The 23,518-nt window shown below is 38.4% G+C and overlaps 1 long non-coding RNA gene across 1 annotated transcript; it reads right to left on the bottom strand.

Moving 5' to 3' along the window:
• Window positions 1-2,504: 2,504 nt before the first annotated feature.
• Window positions 2,505-6,560, bottom strand: LOC113658936. The gene is made up of 4 exons (XR_003444515.2): window positions 6,313-6,560; window positions 4,546-4,617; window positions 3,813-3,975; window positions 2,505-3,719 (listed from the first exon to the last, which is right to left on the bottom strand). It is a non-coding gene; the product is annotated as an uncharacterized LOC113658936 (long non-coding RNA).
• Between the last annotated feature and the right edge of the window lie 16,958 nt (window positions 6,561-23,518).

The raw sequence follows: 23,518 nt of genomic DNA, 5'->3' as shown, positions 1-23,518 counted from the left end.
CTGTTGTTGTAGGTCTTACACATTGGGTGTATAATCCTGTCATTCTGGATACAAATCCTAGAAAAAGCAAAAAATGCTGTAATTCTGCCGTAATTTGAGTTTTATTTAGTAAACTGTCAGCCTGGATACAAAAACCAAAACTGCAGTAACAACCTGTTTTTTCTATTTTTCATATGTTTGTAACGACAGAAATAAGACTGTAGGTCTGCATTTGCATTTTGGGTGATGTATCCAGGTTGATGGGTGACAAATCCCTATACCCACAACAAAAATGTGTTTTAATCATTTATCAGTGTGTTTGTAGTAACAAATGTTTTATTGTATGGTTGAATTATTATAAAATATAATAAATGATATAATAAAATGATTGTTTTGACAACATAGTAAATTTTTTTGCTTTACTCGTTTTTGTTAGTTTACCTGACTTAATGTGAGGCAATCAGTTACCTTATATTTATTAGTAAAGTGAACACTAATAAGAAGTTACCTCAAATGAGCAGAACGAAGGACAAGGATGCGGCCCTTGTATGCCTGGCCTCCGTCTGCCTTCTGTTTGAAGTGCTGAAGTTTTTGCAGCATTATTGCTTTTTCAGCCATAAAGGTGTACAGTATGTATAGTTTTCAGAAGGAACATCTGATTTATGGACTTACTTTCTTTCTCTTATCCCCAGCAGCATTTACAGAGGTGAACGTTCTACGTCAGATGTGGCGACACGTCGCGATTTTCTTTCATTTTATTTTTTCTAGATTTCTTTTTACATGTTTTTCTTTTGTTGCAGCTAAAAATTTAAACTGATGTTTTTTTGACAGAATCATTTTAATTTTGTTAATTTTAATTCAACACTAATAATAAAATAATTTAAAAATATATATATATAATAAAAGAAGTTATAACCGTGTACAACGCCGCGTGCAATGCCGAATGCAACGCCGTGTACAAACCCAGCTAAAAAACACTAATAAAAAGGTCAAACACGTCTCTGTGAAAACAAAGATGCAGCAGTTTCTAAACTCTGGGTGTAGCACGTTTGAGTCTAGTTTATTGTCCAGGGAGCTAACATTGGAGAGTAGAATGGACAAGAGAGCCGTCAGCCTAAGGGTTAGTCTTTAGCCTAGCACAGACACACTTCCGCTTCTTCGCGCACTGCTTTCAGTGTCCCCTCTCCTATAATAATAATAATAATAATAATAATAATAATAATAATAATAATAATAATAAAATTATTTTTATATAGCACCTTTAAAGTAGCTTCTTAAGGTGCTTTACATAAAAAGCAAATAAGAAAAACAAAGTAAAACAAGTAATTCATATATATCTCAATACTCACACACACAAAAATAAAGTAGTCAAGAAAAAGCTACCCTAAAAAAATCGAGTTTTTAAAAGAGATTTAAAAGTACTAAAATTCTGTGCATCTCTGATGTGAGGAAGGAGTGCATTCCAAAGTCTAGGTGTGTACGACGAAAAAGCCCAATCCCCTACAGAACGCAGCCGTGTCTGTGGGACTACCAACAATCCTGCTTGTGGGGAGCGGAAGTAACACTTGGGTGTGTATAAAGTTAAAATTGCACACAGATACCGAGGGGCAAGATCATGCAGTGCCTTGTATGTAAGCATGAGAACTTTAAAATCTACTCTGAACCTGACTGGAAGCCAGTGCAAGGACTTGAGAATTGGTATAATGTGCTCATTTTGCCTGACTCCAGTCAGGATCCTAGCAGCTGAATTTTGCACCCATTGCAGTTTATTAAGTGAGGATTTAGGAACCCCAGCCAGAAGTGCATTGCAATAGTCAATGCGGGAAAACACAAAAGTCTTAATAAGCTTTTCAGTCACTGAACGGGATAACATAGGGTGAAGTCTAGCGATATTTCTGAGATGAAAAAATTAGTTCTTTACAATGTGCCGAACGTGAGGGTCAAAAGACAAATTTGAATCAAAAAATTACTCCTAGATTTTTTCATTTGGTTTGTACTTCCAGAACAGAGCCATCTACGTTTAGAAACAGTGAACCAGCTTTGCGAAGCTGGTGAGGGGCACCAATAAGCAAGACCTCTGTCTTATCAGCATTGAGGCACAAACAATTTTGAGACATCCAAGTTTTTATCTCAGCAATACAGTGTGTTAAAAAAGAAAGGTCCAAATTTTGATTTGGCTTAAAGTGAATATAAATCTGAGTGTCGTCCGCATAAAAGTGATAATTAAGCCCAAGTGATCTTAAAAGCAATCCAAGTGGAAATATGTACATGCTAAAAATTAAGGGGCCTAAGATGGAACCTCGAGGAACACCTGTACAGACAAAACCAGTCACAGACCGGAATCCACTCTCATGACCCTTTTCCACCAAAAAGAACCAAGTGCTGGTTCAGAGCTAGTGCTGGTTCAAGGTTGGTTCCACTGGCGAACCTTCTAAGAACTGGTTTGCCTTTCCACCGGCTAGCGAGCCATCACAGAGCCGAGTCTGATGTCACTGTATACAGTACGTGTCACGTGTCCCAGCAACTTTAGCGTAGCAGCGGCAAACACAACATCAACAATGGCGGATGTTGCGTTACTGTTAATGCTCATGGAATTGTGAACCTACATTGGCATCCAAACGCGGCTAATCCAACGTGTACATGCCGCTACATGTAATCTGTATAAACGGAGGTTGTAATCGAGAAAGTACATAACGTTATTTTATCATTAACACAGAAAAAAGTTAGCCTTAGAATGTACTTTAGCTACCTACTATCATGTGTGCTGATAAGTGATTATATTGCGGTAAAGTAAAAGTGTATTAAATACTAGTAAACTTTAGGTACATTACCAAATGTGCTAACAGCTACCCTGCCAACAGCCACTGACGCAAGCGGTTCTTAAGTCTAGACCAGCAACGTTTTGGTGCTACTTAAGAACCACTTTTCCTGGTTCAGAGCCGGTGCTGGTTCTAACTGGTTCTAAATTAGGCTCTGGCTCCAAACCAGCACTCAAACTGCCTCGGTGGAAAAGGGGCAATACATACAAACTATTAACGATCAGATAGGTAATGACCTAAACAAAGTTAAAACAGTCTCAGAAACACCAAAGACAGCCATTCCCAGATTACGCAGATTGTGGAATCTGAGGCTAATAACAGATCAATGATGACCTTGACCAAGGCTGTCTCAGTACTACAGTATGAGATGTTCTAAATCCAGACTGAAGGGGTTCGAAAAGATTATTTACTGTGAGATGACTATGTAGCTGCAAAGCCACAAATTCTGGAATTTTCGCAAGAAACGGTAGATTTGAAAGAGGACAAAAACTGTTTAAGTTGTCCAAGTCGCCGTTATGTTTTTTTATGACAGGTCTTACAGCAGCAGTTATTTGCAAGTGGCAACTTTCATACGTGATTCCTCCCTAGTGAGCAGCTCAGTGTCCATTTGTGTGAAAAGGTAGAGAAGGATGTGCCAGAGAAACTAGGTGAGCAAAATGTGGAGGATGGAACAGGTACAGCATGAATAATTTTGTAAACATTTTAAACACAAAAAAGCAAAAACAAAAACAAAAAAAAGGTAACTTTTTTTCTTTTCATTCATTACTGAGAAATGTTTTATGAGCAGAATTGATCATATTAACACCTTATTAAATGTTTTATCATATAAGATCACAGCACAGCATTTTATCTAATAATACAGTGGTGTGGGACGGACTTATGTCGTTTAATAAATTAATCCGGAATGGAGGAGGGCCGAGACTGAAACAGAGTGATGGGGAACACATATCAAAATGAGTTTGCTTGAGTTTGCAATGGTGAGTAAAAAGATGGATCAGGCTGAATAACACTCACCAGGTGTCGTGGTGGGCGAATGGGGCATGAGATGATGGTATGCCCCGATGCTCCACAGTATAGACACAATCCTAGAGTAAGTCTTCGATGACGCTCTGACAGTAAGAGACCAGTAGAATCCACCTGCATGGGTTCTGGTTCTGGAAGAGTGGACTCTGGTCGGCTGAAAGAAAAGGGTGGAGAATTATCCATAGATAGCAGGGGCGGTTCTAGAATTTCATCTTTATCCCTCAGTGAGAATTTAAAACAAGAAGAGTTTTATATTATATATGACTACATAGTAAGCCAAAAGTTATGGTATTATTTAAAATGTCAAAAGTGGACACCAAAATTTTATGCATGATGTAATGATGCCGGTCTTGAATCAAATCAGTTCATGTATGTGTGCATCCTACTAGGGTGGGCTTATAATAATATGTTTTCATTTGAAAAACATGCGTTTGTGGGAGTAACAGACACAAAACTAACCCTGGACTCAAGGATGATAAATACATGTCTAAGAAATAAGAAAAATAAGAAAAACATAAAATCTACATCAGCCACAGCACATTAATTTAGCCGCATGAGACACCACAATAATTACTCAACAAAGTTAACATCAGACATATAAATCCATCCAACTCACATTTGTTGATATAATTACTACAAATGTTTATATTCTAAAGTCATATTAAACACACTTTTATCACCTTTAAAAAAGTACCATAAACACAGAGAAGAGAAACACGCTTACCCGCAGCAGTGTAAGCCATTTTCTGCTGAACTTTAAGTGGGAAAAGGGCTAATCACGAAAAAATGAACAAACCTGCTGGGCAAAGACACGTTTTTGGACAGTGTATTACTAACAAACTCTTAAAGGGGACGTGCACAATTATTGTATCACTATACACAGACACAGTTATGATATTATATGAACCACAAACAATCATAAATGTCCCATTACATGAAAATAAAAGAAAAGATACTTAATATAACCCTAGCTGGGCTACACTAATGTTTCAGAAGAACAAAGTCATTCAATATAGGGTTTTACTAGCACAAAGTGATTCAAATTAAAAAGATACCAAGGGAAATGGAGTCTTACATTAAAGAACATTAAATATATGCATTTAGAAATATTAATAAATAAATAATTAGACAAATATATGGATTTAGAAATAAACATTTTCATTTGAAATACATTTAAGCATCTGATGTACATGTGAACTAAGGGACACACACACACATACATATACACACACACACACACACACACACACACACACACACATACATACATACACACACACACATACACACATACACACACATACATACATACACACACACACACACACACACACACACACACACACACACACACACACACACACACACGAAGAAATAATACACTAAATGTCTCCTTTTTGTGTCATTTGCCCTCAAGTTTCTCAGTGCCCTCAGTTCTCCTCACCAACCAGCAAGACAGGACTAGAAAGCACATGTCGGTGAATGTAGATATCAGGATCCCCAGAGGGCTAGAAAACGAAATACATACTGTAAATACAGAATTTAGACTACAAACACAGCCACAAAGCAAAATAAGTAATGTTCGTGTTTCATTTGTTGTGGGGTGGAAAGGGTTAATGAGGGAAAAGGAAATATGCATCCAGTATAAAACATAAATAAACAGGCTGTTTATTTATGTTTTATACTGGATGCATATTTACCCATAAAGGGCCTCAAACTTGACACGGATGTTTCCATTTCCCTCATTAACCCTTATAAGTTTTCTAGTCCTGTCTTGCTGGTTGGTGAGGAGAACTGAGGGCACTGAGAAACTTGAGGGCAAATGACACCCTTCTAAAAGACTGGTTATTATGGGTATTTTTTTCTACCCAAAGACTGGGTTGAGGTTATTTTATTTTCATTCATTCATTCATTCTTTCATTTTCTACCGCTTATCCGAACTTCTCAGGCCACGGGGAGCCTGTGCCCATCTCAGGCGTCATCGGGCATCGAGGCAGGATACACCCTGTACGGAGTGCCAACCCATCGCAGGGCACACACACACACACACACACACACACACACACACACACACACACACACACACACACACACACACACACACACACACACTCTCTCTCTCTCTCTCTCATTCACACACAAACTCACAGACTATGGACAATTTTCCAGAGATGCCAATCAACCTACCATGCATGTCTTTGGACCGGGGGAGGAAAAAGGAGTACCCGGAGGAAACCCCCGAGGCACGGGGAGAACATGCAAACTACACACACACAAGGCGGAGGCGGGAATCGAACCCGCAACCCTGGAGGTGTGAGGCGAACGTCCTAACCACTAAGCCACCATGCCCCCCGTTATTTTATTTTAATTTTTTTTTTTTTTTTTTAAATGGCCAATTTTTGAGTAGCACAATTAGGATGTTTTTTAACCAAGTATTTTATTGAGAGTGTAGGCATCTTAGGCACCTGCTAAGTTACGAAGTTAAACTCACTGTAAGACCGTGGAAAAAAGCCTCAATGTTTGGGACCAGTTTCTTGGGCGCTGCAGAACCAGAATGGAAGAACAGTGGCAGGGCGGTAAACACAGAGATACTTGAAAAATCTAAAAAAAAAAAAAAATACATACATACATACATACATACATAAATAAATAAATAAACACAAGAGAGGATATCTATATCGATATGCACTAAGGAGTTAGGGTAACTGTAATGAGTCCGTCTGTGTTTTTCTTTTTGTCTGTCTGCTGCCTTGCCCTGTTTATTGTTTGCTCCGCACACTCATTGCTTATCATGGACACTAATTGCATTCCATCTCTTCCCCAGGTGTTTTGTCTTTGTCTCTGATTGTCTCTGCTTTGTGATTGGTTCCTGTTTACTACATTGACTCTGTCTGTTCACGTCCCTGGTGTTGGTCGTTGTTGGTGTTTGGTTTATCCTGCGCTCTGCTCCTGCGCTCTGCTCCTGCGCTCTGCTCCTGCGCTCTGCTCCTGCGCTCTGCTCCTGCGCTCTGCTCCTGCGCGCTGCTCCTGCGCGCTGCTCCTGCGCGCTGCTCCTGCGCGCTGCTCCTGCGCGCTGCTCCTGCGCGCTGCTCCTGCGCGCTGCTCCTGCGCGCTGCTCCTGCGCGCTGCTCCTGCGCGCTGCTTTGCCTGCCTATCTGTTTGTTCTTGTTTTGGTTCAGTAAAGTTCTGTCTGTGATTGGATCCTCTCTTGCCTTTTGTCTCACCATGTCACATCGTGACAGTAACACTTTATAATAATCACTATTAGGTTATAGTTAGAATATTAATATACACATATTAATATATACATAGTGAGTTCATGGTCACTGCATGAGCAATTATTAGTTATTATTACTAGTGAGTTAGCAATTATTATTGTTTAATTAGCTCATACTTAAAGAAATTAATAGGAGTAAATAGATTAATTCTGTTCAACTCACATTTATTTGTATAGCACTTTTCACAATACATATTGTTTCAAAGTAGCTTTACAGAGAATGTATGTCAACATTACAATTTAGAGTGATCTGTTATCAGATAGCCGTGTCCAATTTTTGTAATTTCAGAAATGTACATCACACAGTTAACTAATGATGTAATAATTTAAGCAATGTATGAATTTAAAATAAAAACAAAGCTAATGGAAGTAATGAATACATGTTAACAATGATTAGCATATATAGCAAAATTAATGGAAAATGTCATTAAATGCTTTAAACCAACTTTTATTAGAAATTAATTGCATTCATATTCGTTTTTTCTTAAAATTGCATGTTGTTTACGAGGACATCGGTATAATGTTATTTATATTGTACAAACTGTATATTCTCTCCCCCTACACTACCCATAAACCTACAGAAAAATGCTATTTTAGTTTTTAAAAGGAACACTTAATACTAGTGCAATTAATTTATATTAAAAGTTGCTGTAGAGAGCTTAATTATTGACATTTTAATGACAATATATATTCGGCACGTACCGTACCATGTGCAGGCCGCACCACGTGCTTCACAGAGAACATAAATTTAATCCAATTATTTCTCCTATAACACTCTGTTCAAAATACATCAATTATCAGTGAGCTAAATCTCTTTTCTTTCTGAAACAGAACTCATTAAACAACATACCTGTAAGAAAAGGAAATAAACAGTTGAGACACGGGGCGTCAGCTTCTCCCTCACTGCTACACACTAGTACATATTATGCTAAATGGTTAGCATCACGATCACAACATGATATCTCGTTTTGAATAATTAAAAAAAAAACATTAACCAATACAGTTTTAACATAACTAACACAACTGTCATCATGTTAATCACAATCTCATAGCGTCAAAAATGCGTTTCAGAGAAGAAATATTACCACAAGAATATATTGAGGGAAGGAGCGAAAAATACATGCGTCATCATCGGCCTCATATGCAAGATAGACGTAGGCGACCGCATCCTATACAAAAATAAATCTCTTTTTTTTAATAGGCCTCTACTGGGTTGGAAGCAATATTATATTAGTTAGTCAGCTTTTAAATAATGATGGAAATTTATTGAAATATGGAGAATTTTTGAATAAATTTAAAATACCAGTTAGACCTAAAGAATTTGCTGTTGTAATGGATGCAATTCCCCAAAAAGTATTGATACTTCTGAGGAATGCATTACAGGAGGAAGATCTAAATTTTACAGATATCAAGGGTAAAATATTTATTGGTAATACGAATATTTTACAAAATAAAGTCTCAAATAACTATATTAGGAATGTACTTAATAATATTGTTTATCCTCTAGCTCGTTTTTTCTGGTCTTCTGTGTTTGGAGATGTGAATTGGCGTAAAGCTTGGCGAACGGTGGATAAATTCTATGTTAATAATAAAGTAAAAGAAGTCTCTTTTAAAATAATGCATAGAATATACCCGGTAAAACATGTGCTGGAGCATTTTAAATTAGATATTGATTACTCCTGTAATTTATGTAAAGGTGAAAAGGAAACTATTTTTCATTTGTTTTTCCATACAAAAATATTTTGGATTGAGATGGAGAATTTAATTAAGAAAAAAAATTAACATTGAATTGCAGTTGAGTGGACTGGATATAGATACACTTTAATGATCGTGGGATTGAAAAAGAGAAAGCATATTTCATACAATTGTTATTATTAATGGGAAAATTTCACATTCATAAAATGAAGTGGTCTTACTTTTTTGCTTTATAAATAACTTCAAACTTTATTGTTCTGTTTTGTGTAAATGTCGAAGCAAAAAGGCAATTCGAGCTTATAATATTGTAAGCAGATATGATGTATAGGGTAGCACCCTTTTCCTTTTCCTTTTGTTTGTTATAATTTTGTTCTTGTCCTCTGGCATTGTTATTTCTTTTTTTCTTTCTTTTTTTTTTTTTGGTTGCTTTGTGTTTGTACTTTGAAGAATATATCTCATTGTATTTTTGGTTTATGGCATTAATAAAAATAAATAAATAAATAAATAAAAGACTGAGGCGACCGCATGATGCACAAGAGGAAGCCCCACAGAAGTGTCCCACCGATAACATTCCCTCCCCAAACAAATTCCCAAAGAAAAGTTCCGCTACTTTTAAAGTTATATTCTATGGACACTAACTAAGGACAAAATTTTGTGGAGTTCACTAAACCATTCTTTTGTAAAAAGTAGGAAGATATAAAACATCAATAAACCAATATTAGAATAAAAAATAAAAATAAAAAAAATAACAAGGGTTAAATCAATGAGTTCACTTTTTACATCAGTTACATTCCCCCCTGAACTTCACAAATTTTGCTATTACAGGGATTGTACACACATTAGACCAAATTATCCAGAACATTGTGCAACAAAATATGTTTTCACACTTGCAGGGAATGGCCTAATGTCATCACTGGCAAAAGGTGCCTTAAAGTCCACCATTTATCTCTGAAGTTACTAGTGTGTATGGCAAATGCTAATAGTCTACCAAAATTTGGACTTGTGAGGAACATATTCGTCATAAATTCATCTTTGTATTGTTTTGAATGTCAGATGTACAGTACAGGGGGGACACGGTGACTTAGTGGTTAGCACGTGTGCCTCACACCTCCAGGGTTGGGGGTTTGATTCCCACCTCCACCGGGGGTTTCCAGTTTCCTCTCCAGTCCAAAGACATGCATGGTAGGTTGATTGGCATCTCTAAATTGTCCGTAGTGTGTGAGTGTGTGTGTGTGTGTGTGCCCTGCGATGGGTTGGCACTCCTTCCAGGGTGTATCCTGCCTTGATGCCCAATGACGCCTGAGACAGGCTCCCTGTGACCCGAGAATAAGTTCGGATAAGCAGTAGAAAATGAATGAATGTATGAATGTACAGTACAGTCTGTTTTGACTGAGACTACATGTCTTATAAAATTGAGGTTCCCAACCTGGCAGAGGCAACTGAACTAGTAAATGCAGACAACCTTGTAGACTTCACACCATATTACATTTTCAATCACAGGGACGTTATATGTTCCTATGAAATATTCCTTGGCAGATGTGATTGAATTACATAAAGCCTCAAATGTGTGAGAATTTATGGGTGTGTTCTAAATTGAATACGTTTTGACTTATTTTGGATGTATAACAGTGATGTTTTGGAATAATCTGCTTTTTATACAAGTTGAGCTTAATTGACAACAATGTTGATCAAACTCCTTTTTTTGAGAAGAAAAAGGTAGTCATTGTTGTGCTCATCAACAAATGCTGCTTATGAGCTCACCTAGAATATTCCTTGGATAAACTTTAATAGTCATGTTAAGTGCTGTGTGTTTTGTCAGCCCCAGGCATAAATAATTCTGTTACTTTAAATGTGATTGTTCTGCATACAATAAATTCATTGTTGTATGTTTGTTGGTGATAAGAAATTTAATAAATCAGAATAAAACCACTTTTTGACCAAGTGTTTATATTCACACAAGCAATTTGTCTTATGATTTTTCAAATACATGAACAGACACAAACAAAAGAGCACTAAAACAACAAAAAAAAAACAAATCTTTGACCTTTCTTAATTAAGATTCTTGAAATTTGATTTTTTTTTTTTTTTTTTTTTTTTAGGGGTGGTTTTATTCTTAAAATTAGCACAACAATCTAATTGAACATGCACCAAAACATACACTTTATAGCTTTATAGCTTTATAGCTAGTAAAATCTACCTCAAAAGGAGTTAACATTTACTTGTCAAGAAAGAAGAAGACCAATTTTCTTAAATTAAGATGTATGGGCTAGTGTGCAATGATTTTATAAGACTTTTTATCTTTTATGGCAAAAAACAAGACATATTTTCTAAAAATAAGATTTTTTTTTTACTTTCTTAGATTTTGTTTTTTGTAGTGTGTCTCCTTTGTGTGTCATTTGCCCTCAAGTTTAAACCTCTCTTGCCCCATGTGTGTGTTTTAAGAGGGTGAGAGCGAGAGGCTCACAGAATCCTCCAAGAAGAGAAGGAGGAGATGATGAAGACTCTGGCACATGAAGAGGAGTTACAACATTTCTTCTCAAAAATACATGGCTAGGTTTGTGAACCCTGGGTCTGTGTGTGTGTGTGTGTGTGTGTGTGTGTGTGTGTGTGTGTGTGTGTGTGTGTGTGTGTGTGTGCGTGCGTGCGTGCGTGCGTGCGTGCGTGCGTGCGTGCGTGCGTGCGTGCGTGCGTGTGTGTACCCTGCCTGTAGCCCAAGATGCTGCGATAGGCTATAAGAGAGCAGTAACAGATGCAGTACATTGTGTGGTTCACATACTGCGGTCAAATGTCGCCATCTAGTGGATGTGTGTCGCAAAGAAAAAGTCAGAGTTCTGAGATATAAAGTCACAATTATGTTTGAATAAGGCTTCCAAACTTTTACTTTCCTTTGATTCTATAACATACAAATTTCCCCACTGGGAATGAATAAAGGTAAATCGTGTCTTGTCGTGTGTTGCCGTGTCTTGTCTTGTCTTGTCTTGTCTCTCTGTCTGTTTCTACCGTTTAGTTCTTTTTTTATGTTTGGATTGTCTGCTTGTGATTCCTGTAATAATCTCCTCATATAAATTCTATTGCGACTCCTACAGTGGATTCCTTTTAAAGACAAATCGTTTGTGCAACACAAAGACACAAACAATGAGGAATTAAAGTAGCAAATTTTTAATTTACAAATTAAAGTGATAAATAACAATCTTATTAAATAGATGAATATGAACAAATTAATTTCATTGCAAAAGTATCACAAACAATGTACAAATAAAATGATAAATTAATGCAAAAAAGAACTGATTACATCTGTTCACAAGATGTTTTCTGAAGACTTATAGAGAGACATTCAACATAATATACATATTATGCTAATATAATAACTACAACAGCTTAACAGTTAGTCCAAAATTAGCATTTATCTAAAGATAAAAGTTCAGATTACTGGAGTATTATTTCCTTCTTTCAGCTTGTGAAACTCAAGAAAATCATATATTGTTGATTTGTAAGAAAATGTTTTCTTACATCAGACTTAAACCCAGCAAGAATGTTCCACTGAACATAGACAGCATTTAAAAATGTTATACATTAGAGTTATAGTGACTGTCAGTAAATTCATTATATTTGTTTAGTGGTTATTGAATGTAATTTTTATTAAATATAATAAACACCAGACACTATGATGCTTTATGCTAATTTTAAGGAGGGAAAAAACAACAACAAAAAGAAAATCTCCCCAAAGGACTTCCCCAAAGACCGAACTCGAACCCTAAATCCCGAACCCTAATTTTAATTAAAACCCTATTTTGGGTATTAGTGTAACGTGTCTGTCCGTGTTTTCCCCTTGTTTCTGTCTGCTGTCTCTCCCTGATGTTAATTGTTTGCTCCGCCCACTCATTGTTCACCATGGACTCTAATTACATTCTATCTCTTCCCCAGGTGTCTTGTCTTTGTCTCTAATCGTCTCCGCTTTGTGATTGGCTCCTGTCTACTATATTTACTCTGTTTGTTCACTTCCCTGTTGTTGGTCGTTGTTGGTGTTTGGTTCTCTGTTGCGTGTTCTGCCTTGTGTTTGTCTGCCTGGTCATCTGTGATTGCTCATTAAACGGATTACTTACTGCATTTGGATCCCTCTCGCCTTTGTCTCACCGTGTCACATCGTGACAATATATTACTTCTCCTGGGTGTGAATGAGTGGGCGGAGCAAACAATTAACATCAGGGAGAGACAGCAGACAGAAACAAGGGGAAAACACGGACAGACACGTTACAATTAGGGCTCATTAAGAAATTTTACTCCAGCCTAAAGAGCATTTTAAGCTCCTAATTCTAATTAAGCGATGTTTTTTCGTTCGCCGTGATGGTGGGGGCCAAAAATGACCCGTGCACAACGTGGTTTCTGGGTCATTCCTCTTTCCTTGTTTCTCCTCCCCTTTCTTTGTTCTAGGATTAATTGATTTTCTTTAACACCTGATTACACTCATGCATTTAGGCTCAGGCACCAATCAGCTCTCCACCCCAATTGAAGGACATCCTGCCCCAAACATTCAAAGTAATTGTGAGTACAGAACCACACAGTCCTCTGAAGAAGTGACTTGGTCGCAAAATGTCAGAATTGTTTTAAACTTGTTTTGATTTTTTTTTTTTTTTTTTTGATACAGTGTGTACACAGTTTTTTTTTTTAAAAAGGTCTACTTCTCAATAAAGTGGACTAATTGATTTTTTTCTGGGCTGAGCTTATCATCTGGAGGGAGAACTACAGAAAGCTGACTTGGTTAATCTTTTGGACAACTCTTCAGTGTTTGACATCAGACAGATTTTTTTATGGTCTGGTGGGGTAAGACTCACAGATTATCGCTACACTATTAGTAATTGTTTTGGCCACACTGAGCAATAGAGCAATAGATTTGCCATCTTGGAGAATCTGGAAGCAGATGGGGTGGAGAATGTAGTACAGACATCACATAGTACTACATTGAACAAACAATACTTTAAACTCATACAGATTGTACATCATACGCATCAAAAGTAATGCTTTACATACCGACACTTTTCCTAGGGGTATGTCTAAGCGAGTCGACAGGTTCCAGCATGTCCAAATAGTAGAGTTCTACAGTGTGTTGCAGATAATATGGATGCAGAGGAACATGCAGCTTCTTCTCGACCATTCTACGGTGACCCAATCTGGTTTGTTGGCCAACATTATTGATTGGGTTGATTTGGCTTAGGAACAAGCATGTAAATGGGCCTGAAATCGATACACACATAGGTTGAAAATTGATACATTGACTGTAACTAATCATTTAATTCTGGATCAGTGTTCTTCTTATCGGGGAGGGACTGCGGTTTCTCCGTGTCCGTCTGTCTTGTCTTCTGTGCAGGCTTTGCCAAATATAGAAACGGGTCATTCAGGACATTCATTTTGTTCCAGTGAGCCCTCGTTGCGGATTTCCACAAACTTTATTCGACAGGCTCATCCGACAGTAGTTGGTGTGAGTTCCTGCAGGACCAAATCTGCTATCATTGAGGCTGATGTCCAAAGATTATCTGGTCCAATTGACCAATGCTCTAGATAGGACTCCAGTGCTTAGAGAGAAGACTGTTGATGTACGGGTTAATAACGAGGTACAATCACATGACGTCATCAGTAATGTAGCCGTTCCTAGATCACAGACTATTCTGCCTTGCACTCCAAATTTTGACTCCCTTGAGGAGGCCAGTTCAGTATTAGTAAAAGAGGCTATGATGAAAGCCTCTTATCTCAAGTCTCCACTCTAGCTTCACCTTCTTTCTTGCCTTCTTTTCCTTCATGTCCGTTTTCTTCACAATTAACGGATGTCTCAATAGGTTTGGAAAGGGACGCCTCATTCCGGGTGGCTCCTGCTCAACAGGCTGAGGTTGGCTCTGAGAGAATTGGGACCCTCCATTTCCCTGTTAGACATCCGAGGTCCACAAGATTCAGGATTGGCACCTCAAGGTCCATAAACCTATTGTGTTTATAGGAGATTATAATTTGGCTCGTATCCCACAGTTTCATAATCCTTTATCTACCTATATAGATTGATAGTTTTCCGGGTGCTAATTTTTTACATAAACCTGCAGAAACTGACACCCAACCCGAACACCCAGAAAGTGGTTTTGGCTCTGACCTGCTCCCTGGCACTCAACAAGAGAATCTTAGGAAACTTAATGAGTTTATTTGTAACAATTCAAAGTTCCTCAATGAACTCTCTCCTCTTAGGTTCAGGGTGGACCCTAAGGATCCGGTCCACTGGACCAGTCAGATTAAATAAACTGTTAGATTCAGAAAAGTGTATTCAAACTAAACACACCGTGCAAAATAACATTGTTCACTTGGTTTCTGCTTACAGGAAAAACAAGAATTTGAAGGACCTTTTGTTTAGATTTTCCTTCTCTTCGGATCCTGCACTTTTTCTTGAAGTGATGTGATGACATGATTGATCTTTGTAGTGATCACCTTTGGTGCTGGAGTTTGATAGATGGAACATAACATTTTAGCACTTAAAGACAATGGAGGGCCATACAGGTTCACCAAGCCGTAAAAATTTCCCATCCTTGGGTTAATTTGTTTTTAGCTCTTATCCCTTGTCTAGAGTAGGATCCTCAAGTACATATTTTGAGTCTTGATCAGAGGTAGGTAGAGTAGGCAAAAATTGTACTCAAGTAAAAGTACTGTTACTTCAGAATAATATGACTCAAGTAAAAGTAAAAAGTAGAAATCCAAATAATTACTTGAATAAAAGTAAAAAATTACTTGGTGAAAAAACTACTCAAGTACTGAGTAACTGTTGAGTAACGTCTGATTTATTTTTTTAACACGACAACAATCTGGCAGACAAAAATACAAAAATAATCTTTAGGCAAATTATGGCTCATGCCATCAATAAAATAAATGAAAATTAATTAACTACAAAATAGCTTAAATTAAGATAATTCAGGTAAATTCAAGTACTTAATAAATAAAATAATAATAAATAACAAATAAATACGCACAAGTAACACAAATTTCCAAACCTTTATATTTTTTTACCAGGCAGAACTAGAACGAGGCAGCCCATAAATTCTCATAAACTGTGTGTGTGTCTCCAGTGACAGAACAGAAGGAAAAACACACACATTTCATACCAGACATGCTGAAGAGAAAACTGCACATCGGTCAACGTAAAACGTGTGTGTATGTGTATATTTCACCAAAATAATCACTCAGTGATGTCACTATTAAACTGCATTGCCGACGGTTTGTGTTGCTAACTAACCCGTCCCACCACACAGATTGTGTATGATAACGTGACGAGACTGCACAACTATGTTTGATTGGTGAAACACAGTCACGTGGTAGAGCCTTAGCAGAAGTTTCTCTCTCTGTCAAAATAAAACATTAAAATTGATGCGTAGAATACCAAAGAGGTAAAAAGAAAAGTAGCGAGCTCCGTTTCTTCTTCACAAATCTACTCAAGTAAAAGTAAAAAGTATAGTGATTTAAAACTACTCCTAGAAGTATAATTTTTTTCAAAAACTTACTCAAGTAAATGTAACTCGTTACTACCCACCTCTGATATTGATCTAGGTCTTCCTCCCTCTCTTTTCCTCTTTTTTGATAAGCATTTATGGTAGCTGGAAATTAAATGTTTACCATAACCTTAACCTAACCATAGCAATTTTTTATTAGTAATGGCTGCCTCTTTGTAGACTCTGGTTCTTAAACCTAACCATAACCAGGTTTTGCTTCTCTAGAATCCTTACTTCAGCCCTTAACCTAACCATAACCGATTTCCTTAGGTGGACGTGTAGGATTTCTGGAGGTTTTGGGATGTATGAACCCTAACCTTCACTTGAGTAGACTCTAAATATTTACCACAACTCTAACCTAACCATAACAATTTTATTTAAAATGGTTCCCTGTCTATAGAACCCATATTCCGTTCCTTAAACCTAATCATAATCGGTTTCTGTTTTCCTAGAACTCTTACTTCAGCCCTTAACCTAACCATAACCGATTTTTTTTTTTAGAGGTGTTTTGGTTTTTGGGTTGTGTGGGATTTCTGGAGGATTTGGTATACATGAACCTTAACCTAACCATAACCATAGTTATATTTTAACCATAAGTGTTTTTTTTTCCATGATTTCTTTTATTTACTGTCACTATTTGGGGTTCTTTAGGCCAGTGCACCAAAAGGACGTGTTCCTTTAATTAAACATCTTTATTAATCTTAACCCTAACCCTAACCCAGCTACATCAAGGATACTTATGATTTCATTGAAAAAAATAAAGAATATAACACTCCCAAACAACTGCCTCCTGTTCACCGTGGACATAGATAGCCTCTATACTAATATTGAGACACCAGAGGGAGTGGAGGCATTCAGAGAATGGTTCATTAGGTACCCAGATAAGAAAAGACCTGAGGCAGCAATATTAAAATTATTAGAAATTAATCTCACCAAAAATAATTTCGAATTCAATTCCAATTATTATCTTCAGGTAAAGGGCGGCAGAGCTATGGGAAAGAGATTTGCTCCCTCATATGCCAACATTTTCATGACACGATGGGAGGAGGCGGTATTGGATGCTTGGCACATTAAACCCCCCCATTATTATAGATTCCTTGACGAAATCTGGGGCGTCTGGTCGACGGAGGGCGAGTTTAAACAATTTGCCAATCAACTCAATCATTTCCATCAATCCATAAAAATTAAATACACTTTACACAAAACAGAGGTAAGTTTCCTGGCTACTGTAACCTACAAGGGGAAAGATTTTCTCAAAATACACAAACTGTACATCAAAGTCTACTTCAAAGACACAGATACACATGCGCTAATTTACAAATCCAGCTATCACCCCAAACATAACTTTAGGGGTATCATTAACTCCAGAGGTTTCATAAAATATATATGCAACCTGATGAGTTTCAAGAAGCCAAAACCATCCTTTTCCAGGCTCGCCGAAGACGGGGGTACTCCCGATCCTGCCTGAAAAAGTACCTAGATAAAAAAGAGGAAGATAAGATTATCCCTTTGACAACATTCTCAAGACGGAGCATGATATTAAACAGGATGATCAAGAACAATTTTAATACGTTTTTGATGGATGCCCAATTACTTGACGATGATAAGATCATTTCGGCATACAGAAAGAACAAAAACCTGAAAGACATGTTAGTCCACAGCAGGTTACCTACCTTGCGGAGGAGTGGGAAGGAAGCTGTCCCATTCAGGGAATTTAGGCCCAAACGCTCGATAACAAACCCACAAACAAAAGCAATCCACAACATTCAGGACATTTGCAATTGTGTGTATCTGATCTACTGCACAAAGTGTAATATACATTATGTGGGTAAGACTAGAAACACATTAGATTTGATTAGATTCAACTTTATTGTCATTACACATGTACAAGTACAAGGCAATGAAATGCAGTTTAGGTCTAACCAGAGTGCAATGGCAGCAGTGCAGGATATACAGTTTTTACAAGATTGAAATGAGTTAAATAAAGTGGTGATATGGAAGTAATTTACGGGGGTGTGTGTACTATGAACATAATATACAGATGGCTATAATTATAACTGAAATTTACAGAAGGATGTAACAAAATATGGCTATTACTATAAACAGTAATTTACAGATGTGTATGTACTATGAATATAATATACAGATGAATATATATACAGTATGTACTATGAACATAATATGCAGATAAATATATATGTACTATGAATATGATATGCAGATGCTATTAGTATAAACTGAAATTTAAAGAATGGTATGTGCTATAAATAAAATATATGGCTATTAATATACAGTAAAATATTGCTGTTACTATAAGCAGAAATCAGGTGGTTATATACAATGGTAAGGCAATGGTGAGCAGCAATGCAGAAAAGAGAGCAAGTGTGCAAGTGAGCATAGAGCATGTGTAATAGTCCATTAGTGCAATAACGTCCATTTTTTTTAAACAGTCCATTAGCGCAATAATGAGGTGTGAGGGGGGAGACGTACAGTAACAGTGTATGAAGGACATTGACAGTATGATCAGTGAGGGGCAATACAGAGTTCAATACAGAGACCGCTCTAGGAAAAAAGCTGTTCTTTAGTCGGCTGGTCCCGGTCCGGAGGCACCTGAAACGCCTGCTGGAGGGCAGAAGTAAAAACAGTCTATGGGCAGGATGAGAGGACGCTGAAGAATGCTGTGAGCTCGACGTAGACAGTGTTTCTTCTGGATGTCCTCCATGACTGGAGCCTTCTTGCCCAGGCTGGAGGTATTGGGAGTCCACGACAGGTCCGCCGAGATGTGGATCCCCAGGAGCTTGAAACTGGAAATACACTCAACAGCCATCCCATTGATGTGGATGTTGTCATGTGTGCCTCCTGTCTCTTTCCTGAAGTCCACAATAATCTCCTTATTTTGGAGGTGTTAAGGAGCAAGTTATTGTCATTGCACCATGTGGCTAGGTGCTGTATCTCCTCCCTGTAGGCAGTCTCATCATTGATGGTGATGAGACCGATCACTGTAGTGTCATTTACAAACTTGATGGAGTTAGATCCATTCACAGGCCTGCAGTCGGAGGTGAAGAGGGAGTAGAGGAAGGGGCTCAGCACACAGCCTTGTGGTACACCAGTGTTGAGTGTGATGGTGTTGGAGCAGATGGAGCCTGATCGAACCTGCTGGGGTCTGTTGGTCAGAAAGTCCCTAATACAGTTGCAAGTTTTGGTGTTAATGCCCAGATCTACTAATTTGGCTATTAACTTGGATGAAATGATGGTGTTAAATGCTGAGCTGAAGATAACAAACAGCATACGTGTATAAGTGTTCTTATTGTCCAAGAGTGCAGCGCCATGGAAACTGCATCTTCTGTGCTCCTATTGCTGTGGTAGGCAAACTGGTGAGAGTCCAATGTGGGTGGCAGGGAGTCCTTCAGGTGAGCTAGGACCAGCCGTTCAAAGCACTTCATGACTGGGTGTCAGTGCTACAGGGCGGTAGTCATGCACAATGGAGGTGCATTTAAAGCAAGTGGGAACAACAAGCTGCTCAGCACATGCCCTGAGTACGCATCCAGGGATGTTGTCTGGTCCAGCATCTTTGTGTACGCTGATCCGGCTCAGTGCATTGCAGACATCTGTGGAGGAGAGTATTAGTGGAGGGTGGTCAGCCGAGGGTTTGAGCTTGGTGGCAGTTTCTCTGTTGTCTTTCTCAAAACGAGCATAAAAGTCATTAAGCTCATTCAAGAAGAGGACATCAGTGGCAGCGGGGGTGGAGTGGGAGGATTTGTAATCACTGATGGCCTGGATGCCTTGCCACATGCGTCGAGGGTCAGAGTTGGAAAAATGCTCCTCTATCTTCCACTTGTAGCAGTGCTTGGCCTCTTTGATGCCCCTCTTCAGGTTAGCTCTGGATGTGCTGTAGGCCTGTGCGTCACCTGATCTGAAGGCAGCATTGCATGCCTTCAACAGGAGGCGCACCTCCTTGTTCATTCATGGCTTCTGATTTGGGTATGTGATGATCTGTTTCTGAGTAGTAACACTGTCTATGGTGGTATTGATGTAATCTAGTACAGAGGAGGTGTAGCAATCAATGTCTGTGTGAGTGTCACTGGTGGCCTGAGATGCAAATGTGCTCTAGTCTGTGTGTTGAAACCTTTCCTGGAGTGCGAAATATGCTTCTTACCTTGATGGTTCTTACTGATGGCTTCACTCGATTGATGAGGGGTGCATATTTGGGGGTGATGAACAGAGAAAGGTAATCTGACTGTCCCATGTGGGGGAGGGGGGTTCACAATGTAAGCCCCAGCCATGTTTGTGTATACATGGCCTAAGGTTTTGTTCCCTCTGGTATGACAGGAAACATGCTGGTGAAATTTGGGGAGCATTGCCCAATTGAGTGATTAAAATCACCCGCAACAATAAACACAGCTTCAGGGTGAACAGTCTGTTATTTACTGATAGCCATATAAAGTTCTTTCATAGTTAGCTTAGCATCAGCATTGTTGGGAATGTAAGCTGCAGTTATAATGATGGAAGTGAACTCCCACGGTAGATAAAACGGTCTACATTTAACCATGAGAAACTCCAGGTTAGTTGAACAATGTCTCCCAACAATAACAGATTCGTGCACCAAGCTTTGTTGAAATAAATGCACAACCCATCGCCTCTGGTCTTATCGGAGCCATCTAATGTCCTATCTGCCCGGAGTGTGTGTCGTCCTGCTTGCTCAATAGCATTGTCCTCAATGACGCTGTGCAGCCATGTTTCCATGAAAATCATCACATTGAAGTTCAACAATTTCATGCTGTGAGTGATGGTGAGTCGAATCTCCTCCATTTTGTTCACCAGTGACCGAACATTAGCGAGAAAGATGCTGGGTAAAGATAGCCGGTAGCTTTCACTCCACCACGCTTGTTTACGGTCTCGATAACGCTTACGAGCACTTCCGCCCGGCCGGGTAGAATGAGCGGCCTCCGGTGTTCTGGCTATCTCAGGAAGGAGTTGCAGATTGCAAGTTGCAAGAAGCAATATCCAAAAGCTCATGTCGGGTGTACGATGTATAGGCACAGCTGTTCTGAACGAACAGACCCGAGATAAGCAGCAGAAATACCGCAAATTGCAGATTCTGGAGAGACCCTGAGCCTTAATGAACAAATGAGGATGATCTACTGTAAAAAACATCCCACCGTAACAATCAACAATGGCTGTTGTGGATAGCTGGAGGTAGGCCAGTGCACAACAAAAGCTCCGGGTTGATTCAGGTCTGAGTCAAACCTAACCCCTAGACCCAACCCTAAAGCCCTACACCTAACTCCCAACCCCTACAACTAACCCTAACCCTAATCTCTAACCCACTAGGACATGCTATAGAGAATAAATAAATAGATTACACAACCCTAAAAGTTCAAACATACATCATCATCAATCATAAAACATCTATTTCACACCTGCCCAGCCTAATCACCAAACAAGTGGTGGGAAGGATGGGTAGGTGAGCAGTAATATGCCCAGTCAGGCATAGGGAGATGACCTGCTCAGTCCAGCGGCTCTCTCTCGATCTGCTCTCCTTCACGTCCACTCTCATCTTTTAGGAGCAAATGATAGACAATAAATAAATAAATGAATGATTAAATAAACAAATAGATAAATAGGTAAATAGTTCAATAAATCAATAAATACAGAGTAGATAGTTAGTTTTTGAAATAATAAACTTCTGATTGGGCATGGGACACAAGCTGAGGCTTGATTGACCTGCGGCTGGCTGCCTCAGAGGAGTGTGTATAGTGACTAAAGGCCGAAACATGAATCTGAGGTACATTACTGAGGATGTGTCCTGAAATTCATAAAAAGACCATTTAATAACCTTAAACACCTTAAATAGGCTTATAATACTAAAATGAATTCTTAAAAATAAATAAATAAATAAGCAAACACACCTGGTCTAAAAAACGTTAAAACTTGTTAATATCAATATTGGAGACTGACCCACTCAATCCTGTGGCTCACCTTAAAAGCCCAGTGGGGACTCAAATAAAACAAAGTATCGCTGACAGAGAGATAGCAATGCAATAACATGTGCCAGCCGGTGCCTTGCCCTTGGCTCCCTGTACAACCACGCAGGCTAAACCCTGTGATGGGGGAATCATTGTATACTTCCAAAAACCTAACCCTAATTCATAACCCTAACCCTAAACTTAACCATAGTCCTAACATTAACCCTAGCCCTAACCAACCTAACCCTAACAAGCTTCTCAGCATTAGATAAAGATAGGATATTTCATCTGGTTTTGAAAAGATATGCAGCTGTGTATCATCAGCATAACAGTGGAAATTAATCCCATGCTTTCTAATGATGTTTCTCAAGGGAAGAATGTTAAATTGAACATTGAATGCAGAGGTCCTAAAACTGATCCTCGGGGGACCCCACAATTAACTAGTAATAAACTGGAGGATTCTTCCTTTACATCTACAAAATGGTATCGATCAGACCGGTAGGATCTAAGCCAACTTAAAGCCTGACCTTGAATACCTGTGTAATTTTTTAAGCGATCTAGAAGAATGTTGTGAGCTATAGTGTCCAATGCAGCACTGAGGTCAAGTAGAACTACAGTAATAGTGACATACAGTACAGTCTTGGTCCGAAGCTACAAGTCATTTGTAACTGTTTCTGTGCTATGATGGGGCCTGAAACCTGAATGAAAATCTTCAAAGATATTGTTTTGCTGTTAGAAGGAGCTCAGTTCAACAGGCACAACCTTTTCTAGTCTTTTAGACAAAAAGTTTAAAATGGGATTTGATAGTTCATTAGGATCTAAATTAGGTTTCTTAATGAAGGGACTTGAAGAATTTAGGGATGTGACCTAAAGATAACAAGGAGTTAATAGTATAAAGAAGACGCTCACCAGCTTTATGTAACACTTCTTTCAGTAATTTAGTTGGGATGGGGTCTAGTGAACAAGTTGTTGGATTAGCTGTAGTAATAAGCTTATCTAACGCTTCCTGTTCTGTACTTGTAAAGCAGTGTAGTTGTGAGTGTAGAGCTTTAGGTGAGACTGGGTCACAAGATGTTCTCTTGAACATCAACTATTTTGTTCCTGATGCTTTCAATTTTATCAGTGAAGAATCTCATAATGTCCTCACTACTGAACTGAGATGGAATAGTTTGTTCAGATCTCTGTTTTTTTGTTAATCTAGCCACTGTGCTAAATAAAAACCTGGGATAGTATTTGTTATTTTCT

The sequence above is a fragment of the Tachysurus fulvidraco genome, chromosome 2, assembly GCF_022655615.1.
Source record: "Tachysurus fulvidraco isolate hzauxx_2018 chromosome 2, HZAU_PFXX_2.0, whole genome shotgun sequence".
NCBI classification, from domain to species: Eukaryota; Metazoa; Chordata; class Actinopteri; order Siluriformes; family Bagridae; genus Tachysurus; species Tachysurus fulvidraco.
Note: the sequence above shows the minus strand (reverse complement) of the source record. Positions and strands in the feature narration are given on the sequence as shown.